Genomic DNA, 8,020 nt, shown 5'->3' on the forward strand with positions numbered 1-8,020 from the left:
CTCTTTCTCTTTGTCTACTCAATTGAAATCTGAAATAATCACCTTCTGAAAAATCTACCTTTCTAAATCGCATTGTAGCCATTGCCATTTGGACTTATGAACTTGGCAGAGGTGACAGCCTTTATTTTGTAGTTCAGTTTGCTTTCCAAATCTAGGCTGTGGCAATATGGCATAACTCTTTTTGCCTTGGAATATCTTGGATAGAAGTTATGCACAGAAAAGGAAAAAAAAAAAGGTTTATTGTCTCTCAAAGCTCACTAGTGAAAATGCCTCCTAGACTTTTCTGAGGAGACTCATGTTAGTCTAGATGTTGGCATAAACTTCCTGTTTTTCAAATAATTCAGGCCCTTAAGATGGTGTCTTAGGTGAAGTTCCTTAGTGGCAGGACCTGAGACAGGGATTCAGATGCCTGTGGTTTGTAGTGGCTGTGCTGTATCCCCAGCCTGATCCCATAGGGAGGTCTGGAGCAGGAACTGTACCATGAAATTGGTCCCACATTGAGCAAAGGGTTGGCCTTCTGTGCCCTGCTCCTCCGTCAATCTATCATCACCTACCAGATGGGGGTGAAGTCATTGGATGAGGGTATAATCAACCTCCTAAGCTGGGGGTTCCCATTGGTCCAAGGGCCATTCTTTGGAAGGGACAGCTATGAGACATTATTAGCAGGTATGAAAGGAGATTTCAAAATGGAGCACACAGGCCTAGCTAAGAGAATCTCTTTGAAATAGGGATGGGAGGCCATAAGGGAGGTGGAATTCATGCACATCCTTATTGGAGGAACCATGATTTTTGCCAGCTGTGAGCCCTCAGCCTGGACTGAACTCCCTCCTGATGCAGACACCTGAATGACTGGCATTCTTCACTTCCAAAGGAGCCAAGGTGATCTGACAAGTTTTGACCCTTCATTTGCATAATAACCCAACCAATCCCAGTTAACCTAGTTTCAACCCCTGTTCTACATAGAAGACATAAATGAGAGCTGCACTCGTGGCCTTTTGCTTTTACATCTCTGTCCTCTCCTTGTCTTCCTCAGAACGGAACTCAGGCTTCTACCTCAATCTGGGTCTCCCCAACTGCAATGGGAGCAGAAATCACCTCCCCTATAGAGGGGAACCATAATCTGTCTGAGTGAATGTGGGTCAGAGTTTCTCTGGTAACATTTTGGAGGTCAAACTTCTATATACTATTATATGGTGCAGAATGAACAACACCACAGAAGCCATTATCTCTGAGAGGTTTTGTTTTAAGAAGAACTAAGGTATAATTGGCCACAATCTGGATTGTACGTTCAGAATGGAAGAATGTTCTTTCACGAGAGCAGTCCATATATATATGCATGTATGCATACATATATGTGTGTGTGTAAAAAGCAAAATTGGAAACAGAAAAAAAAACTTTCCTTTGCCATATTTAAATTTGCCAAAATAAATGTTTCCCTATGTTTCCAGTAAGATGTGCCCTTGTAGACATGGGAATTGTAGAATGGAGAGACCAATGTAGACAGGAGAATTAAAATGGTGTCCCACATCCATCTGGGTGGCAATGACATATAGGAACTCAAGAAGAAAAGCAACTCTCAGTCCACAGTATACATGACCACAGGCAAGCCACCTGTTTCTTACTTTCCAGAAACTTCCTTAATGTTAATAAGGAAAAAATCAACATTGATATTATGTTCACATTAAAATTTTCTCCTTTACTACATGTCTGTAAGCATTGCAATTACAAATTCGTAAGAAACGTGTGCTGCCTGGTATGGTAGCCTTGAAGGAGGATTTCAACCACCGCCATTTTGACCTCTAATTTTCTCATAGGCTCAATTCTAATTTCCATCTTCTCCTGAGTTAAGACTCAGGAGAAAGACCCAGCCTGCAAGCAAGCCCTGATGGGAATCAAAACTACCCCTTGAGCAGTAGGGGCTGCCCTGAGCCAACAAGACCCCTTGTGACTGACCCAAGACAATGATTACCTTGACCTTCAAGTCCAGTAGCATGTACCCACTGACCTTTGTCGAACATTCTGCTTACATAAACCCAGAACATTCTGCTTACATAAACTGCATCGGCCTCTGTGCTGGCAGCTCGGAGCCTGGAGCCTGCTTCAGATTCTGTGTCTCCCTCTCTCTCTGCCCCTCCCCCGCTTACACTCTGTCTCTCTCTTTCTCAAAAATAAACATCAGAAAAAAAATTAAGAGAAAAATAAATAAAGAAGAAAAATTCAACTGAGGAAATTTGAAGATCTATTTGGCTTTATTAAGTGATCTGTGAATGGACAGCATTCCATCTAGCTAGTAGAGGGGAGCTCAGAGGAGGAGTCTTACAAAATAGGAAGCTTACAAAATGGAGGTGGGCTAAGGAAGTTCCTAGGAAAAGAAAAGAAAAGGATTATTTCAGGCTAGGTCACATGCCCTTAAAGGAAAGAGCAGGGGATCTTATCCTGCAGATTACCTCATCTTCCCTTTGGGGGTGGGAGGGGTGGAAAAGGCCCAGGAGACCTATTACCTCATTGTAAAGACCAGAGCAGAAAATTCCTGACTGACCAATTAAGACATACTGTAATGACATTAGGTATTAATTTTGGTGACTTGGCCTAAACGATACCAGGTTGAGCTTGCGGGTTCTTTTTTAACAGATTGAAATTAAAATTAATTCAAATTAAATAAAATTAAGAATTGAGATTCTCAGTCACACAAGCTAATTTTTCAGGGCTCAGGAGTCACATGTGGCCCTTGGCTGTATGACTGGGTAGCACCAAGGGACATCACTGCAGAAAACTTCCAGATAGTGTTGATGTAGACGCTCAGAAACCTGTGGATAAAGAGTTAAAAAGTATAAGATATATGTAGACAGTTGTACTTCCAAATATTTGATCTTGAGTTATTCTTATTGCCACTGTTGTTAGACTTGGTTAAAGAGACAGCTGGGCTAACAGGAAGGGAATGCACTTTGGAGGTGGGCAGCCCCAGTTTCAAGTCTACTTACCGTCTATTGACCCAATGAGCTACCATGTCTGAGGCTCAGTTTCCACGTCTGTAATATGGGTAGAACAATACCTACTTTGAAAGGGCTTTATGAAGACTAATTAAGTTAGTGCCTCTAAAAAGTCCAGCCTAGTGTTTGGTGTACATTTGAGACCCTATAATAATTATTATTGTTTTTGTAGAAAGAAAGAAAGAAAGAAAGAAAGAAAGAAAGAAAGAAAGAAAGAAAATAAATGAAAAGGAAGGAAGGAAGGAAGGAAGGAAAAGGAAGAGGAAGTTTATCCCCTCTGAGCAAGTTATAAAATTTCAAGCTGATAATGTGTTAGAATTTTCACATGGATTTTGAGAAATATTTTAATTATCCCATTTGCATGTGTCTGAAATTATTTTTAAGTTTGTTGTTTTGACATAGGCAAAGGAATTGATTTCCTCCTTTATTGTCTTTTTCTTGGTTGTTTCTAGGATGCTGCACTGAAAAGGAATTAGATGAAATTAAACTGAACTTAGATTTTAGTTTTCAATATTGGGAGACACTGAAACGTTCTAAAAGACACAGAATGGTTATAAACCTGGACTGGAGCCCACCCCTATTATAGTTAAGAGACTAATTTCTCTCTGTGAGGGTTCTCGAGAATCATTTATAGAAGAGGCTTTTGAGATGCTTAAAAAAAAAAAATCAGAAGCAAACTCATCCAAAACTGAGTTAGTTTAGGAGTGCCAATTAGTCCCGTATTTAATCTGTATCAGACGACAAGCGTTTCAGCCTGAAGAGCCACGCACCAGACCACGGAGAAACACTCCTCCCCCAACGTGGCTGGAGCCCCACGAAAGGGCTTCTCAGGTTCTGTCTCCTTTGAATGAAGACTCATTAAGGGCCATTTCCTTAACTCATGAAGATCCTGTGGTGTATGCTCATAAGGAGGAGAGAAAAAGGCAAGTTCTACGATGCAACCTTTCTGGAAGTTGGCCAGGAATTTGAAGGCTGAGATTTAAAAAACCAAACCAAATTCTCCTGGGGTACCAGGAAAGCTTAGGAAATCATCCTGATCTAGCTCTCCATCAGTGACACAGCAAAAGCAAGGCACGAGGCTACTTTTAGGCAGACAGGCTTGAATGATAGAATGGAGACAGGGCCACATGACCACCTGGCTGAACACAGGCCCATCAGGTGACCCACCCCAAAATATCCATAGGCCCTAACTGACCAAGGGGATATTTACAAATACGGTTATAAAAAAGGGGAGAATCCCATACTTCATCATGCCTCCTCATCTTCCCCCTTTAAAACCAGCCCCCTCCCCACTACCTCCTGCCAGACAGCCTCTCCTCTGCTGTCCCGCCCCCTCCGCCCCCTTGCCTTATTTTCAATACACTTCTATGGCCTTCATTCTGCCTCGGGTGAATTCTTTCACCTCCCACGCCACCACCACCGCCTTCCACCCTATCATCACCCCACATTCGGAAGCCCCTATCCGGTCGAAAGACACCCCATTTAGACACCACACGTTTCAGTTTTTGTTACAGCAAATACTCAGCGCGCAGGAAGAAGGCTGAGCCCGGAGCCCTGGTGCTGGCCTCCTTTTATGCCTGGCTAGCTGCTGGGAATGTTCTATTGGCTGCATGGGGCAGGGGGCGGGAGGGAGGAGTCCTGGTGGGGGTGGGGCACTATTGGTTGTGCTATATGGACAGTTGGCTGATGCAAGAGGCAAGCAAGATCACAGAAGCCAAAAGCATGCCAGGGAAGTATCCGGCCTCCGACATCTGGCTGGCCTTTTTTTTTTTTTATTATGCTCTTGCCGGCTTTCCTGCCCAGTTTTCTTCAGTTTTCTTTCTTTTTAATATATTAATCTGGGTTTGCCCGGACAGCTGCCTTCACCCCCAGTTTTATATAATTTTTTTTTCAACGTTTTTATTTATTTTTGGGACAGAGAGAGACAGAGCATGAACGGGGGATGGGCAGAGAGAGAGGGAGACACAGAATCGGAAACAGGCTCCAGGCTCTGAGCCATCAGCCCAGAGCCCGACGCGGGGCTCGAACTCACGGACCGCGAGATCGTGACCTGGCTGAAGTCGGACGCTTAACCGACTGCGCCACCCAGGCGCCCCCACCCCCAGTTTTGAATTAAGAAATTTACCCACGGAGTCCTCCAACCCAGTTGACCACATCCCACCTTGAAAAAGAAGAGACATTCACAGCCATCAAATTGGATCCTTTATGTTAAAAATTTATACCAGGGAGTAAGATGACAAATTTGAAAAAAATATATGCATATATATATATATTTTTTTTTTAATATAAAAATATTTATATATTCTGATGAAGTTTTGGGGTGAAAGGGGGTTTGTGGGTCTTTCTCCAAGAAAGGATTCTTGAAGACATCTTTGGTGCAAAAAGGTGATTTTATTAAAGCACGGGGACAGAACCCGTGGGCAGAAAGAGCTTCCCGGAACCATAAAGAGACACTGGTTATATACTTGGGAGTTGGGGAAGGAAGGTCAAGGGGAAGTTTCCAATGAGACTTTCATATGCTAAAGAATACTCACAGGATCCTGGAGGCCCAGCTGTTGCCAAGCTAGCAAATCCTTTGCATTAAGACAGTAGGGAGTTCCCGGACATTTTCCTCTGCCTGCCTCAAGTATTTGTCAAAGGGCTGCAGCTTCTAAGGAAATTTCATTCTATCCACCATTTCCTTCTGCCTTTGTTTCCCACATCATATTCAAATATGTGGAAGAGGGTGGGGCTGTGTTTAGCTCTCGTGGACAATGATTTCCTTTCTGACATTTGGATTTTCAGGCAGAGATGGCAGTGACCCTCGCTCCTGTGGCTGCTCAGGACACAAAACTGACTTCACTGTCTATTAACTAACCTGAATTAAAAACAAAAAACAAAAAACAGAAACAAAAAACCACAAAACCGGGGGCGTCTGCGTGGTTCAGTCAGTTGAGCGTCAGATTCTTCGTTTCAGCTCAACGTCGTGATCTCGCGGTTTGTGGGTTCGAGGCCTGAGTGGGGCTCTGCGCTGACAGCATGGAGCCTGCTTCAGATTCTCTTTCTCCCTTTCTTATTCCGCCTCCGCTTCTGCTCTCACCCTCTCTCAAAATAAATAAATAAAACTAAAAAGAAAAACAAAAAAACCACAAAACCGTGCTTCTGATCTCAGATGTGTGACGGCTCAGGAAAGAAGAGTGGCTTCTTCCCCCCTGCTGTGCCTCATTTCAGAAAGGGGCTTTCATTTAAAAGCCAAATTCTGATTAGCTTTTCATCTGTGAACCTTATCACATCAACCACCGCGCTCGGATTGCAAGTGTTTCCACTGGGCGGGGAGCAGAACCCGGAAGGATGTTCCCGCCAGGAGTTCCCTTCCCTTCCCTGGGGAGGTCACAGACTGCGGCCACACAGGACTGGAGGGCAGCCCTGGCCAGGGGGCATGTTCCTCAGTAGCTCCGGAATGCAGGCTGCGAAAGGAGTCTCTCTGCTCCTGGACCCCGGAGCCAGTACCGTGGGTATGGCCCTGAGGCAAAGGACTCAATAAGAAATTCAACCTATTAGAAAATCCGCCAGACTTAAGTGGAAATTCAAATGAAAGAAATGGAGGGAGGGATGTCAGAAATGGCTTTTCATATGAAAACGCCAACCCAGAACCAGGAGGCAGAAATGACGGGCATGAACTTCACCGAGAAGCCGCTTCCAGCTCTGGAGTATAGGAATTTGGGGTTGCAATACTTGAAATAAGGAAAGCAAGGTGTTTCCAGGGATCTGTTGGTTGATAGAATTGGCTGGAGAGGGCGAAAAGAAATGAACATTCTATTCAGAACAACTGCAGCCCTTTCTGACTTAACTGCCTCCACCTTAGTTCCCATTATTCTCTTATTAATTATTAAAATAGCCTGCAAATGGATTTCTCTGCCTCTAATTTGTCTCCCTCCTTCCATCCCTCCCTCCCACCTTCTTTCCTTTCTCCCTCCTTCCTTCCTTCCTTCCTTCCTCCCTCCCTCCTTCCTCCCTCCCTCCTTCCTTCCTTCCTCCCTCCCTCCCTCCTTCCTTCCTTCCTCCCTCCTTTCTTCCTTCTCTCCTTCCTTCCCTCCTTCCTTCCTTCCTTCCTTCCTTCCTTCCTTCCCTCCTTTCCCTCGGAAAATAGCATTGACTGAAATTCACAGAGCCAGTATTTTGGTGTGGGAGATAGATTATAAACAAGATAAATAAACTGTATAACATGGAAGATGATGATAAATAAAAAAGAGGTGGATAGAGTGTAGGAAGAGGTCCCTTTGTGCAAATTAATAGAGGAACACTGTCTGGCTCCTAGACAGACAAATTAAAACACAGTGCCTCCTTTGTGTGAGGACAGAGCTTGCCCACTGTGCCTGGTTAAAGCATCCTTCTCTGCGGGATGCAGCCCACACCGAGCTCAAGCTTGGCCATGGAGCAAGGGCGGATTTCAGAACCTGCTTGCTTGCTCCAGCAGGTGCCATCAGGCAGCGCAGTTCGGTGGTGAGTGACCGTGTGTGTGAGCATGCGCGCACACGAGTGGACAATTGCATAATTTCAAGTAGTGAGGCCAGGGCAGCCCTCCCTGGGGAGGTGTCATTTGCATGGGGACCGGAGGGAGTGAGGAGGCCTTGTGATACGTGAGAAGAGCGAGAGAAGGCACGAGTGCAGCACCTGAGGAGGGAGGCTGCCTGGAGCAAAGGGAGGAGAGGCCCGTAGGGACTAGGCTATAGCAGGGCACCGGTGTGAGAAACTGTGGCACAAGACCTGACTTCCATTGACCAGGGTCTCTCTGGCTGCTAATTTGGGGATGGGCTGAAGCAGGGTGAGGGCGGACTCAGGAAGACCACTAGGAGGTTATTCCAATCACCCAAGCCAGAGATGCCCCCCTGTGGATCTTCTTGTTTGTTAATTTTTTTAAACATTTATTCATTTTTGAGAGACAGAGAGAGACAAAGTGCGAGTTGGGGAGGGGCACAGAGAGAGAGAGAGAGAGAGAGAGGGAGACACGGAATCCGAAACAGGCTCCAGGCTCTGAGCTGTCAGCACAG

General features: G+C 45.0%; 1 long non-coding RNA gene across 1 annotated transcript; it reads left to right on the plus strand.

Annotated features, from left to right (window-relative positions):
- Positions 1–692: 692 nt before the first annotated feature.
- On the plus strand, positions 693–4,367 carry LOC122493508. The gene is made up of 2 exons (XR_006299902.1): positions 693–879; positions 3,443–4,367. It is a non-coding gene; the product is annotated as an uncharacterized LOC122493508 (long non-coding RNA).
- Positions 4,368–8,020: the final 3,653 nt, after the last annotated feature.

Source organism: Prionailurus bengalensis, chromosome D2, assembly GCF_016509475.1.
Source record: "Prionailurus bengalensis isolate Pbe53 chromosome D2, Fcat_Pben_1.1_paternal_pri, whole genome shotgun sequence".
Classification (NCBI taxonomy): domain Eukaryota; kingdom Metazoa; phylum Chordata; class Mammalia; order Carnivora; family Felidae; genus Prionailurus; species Prionailurus bengalensis.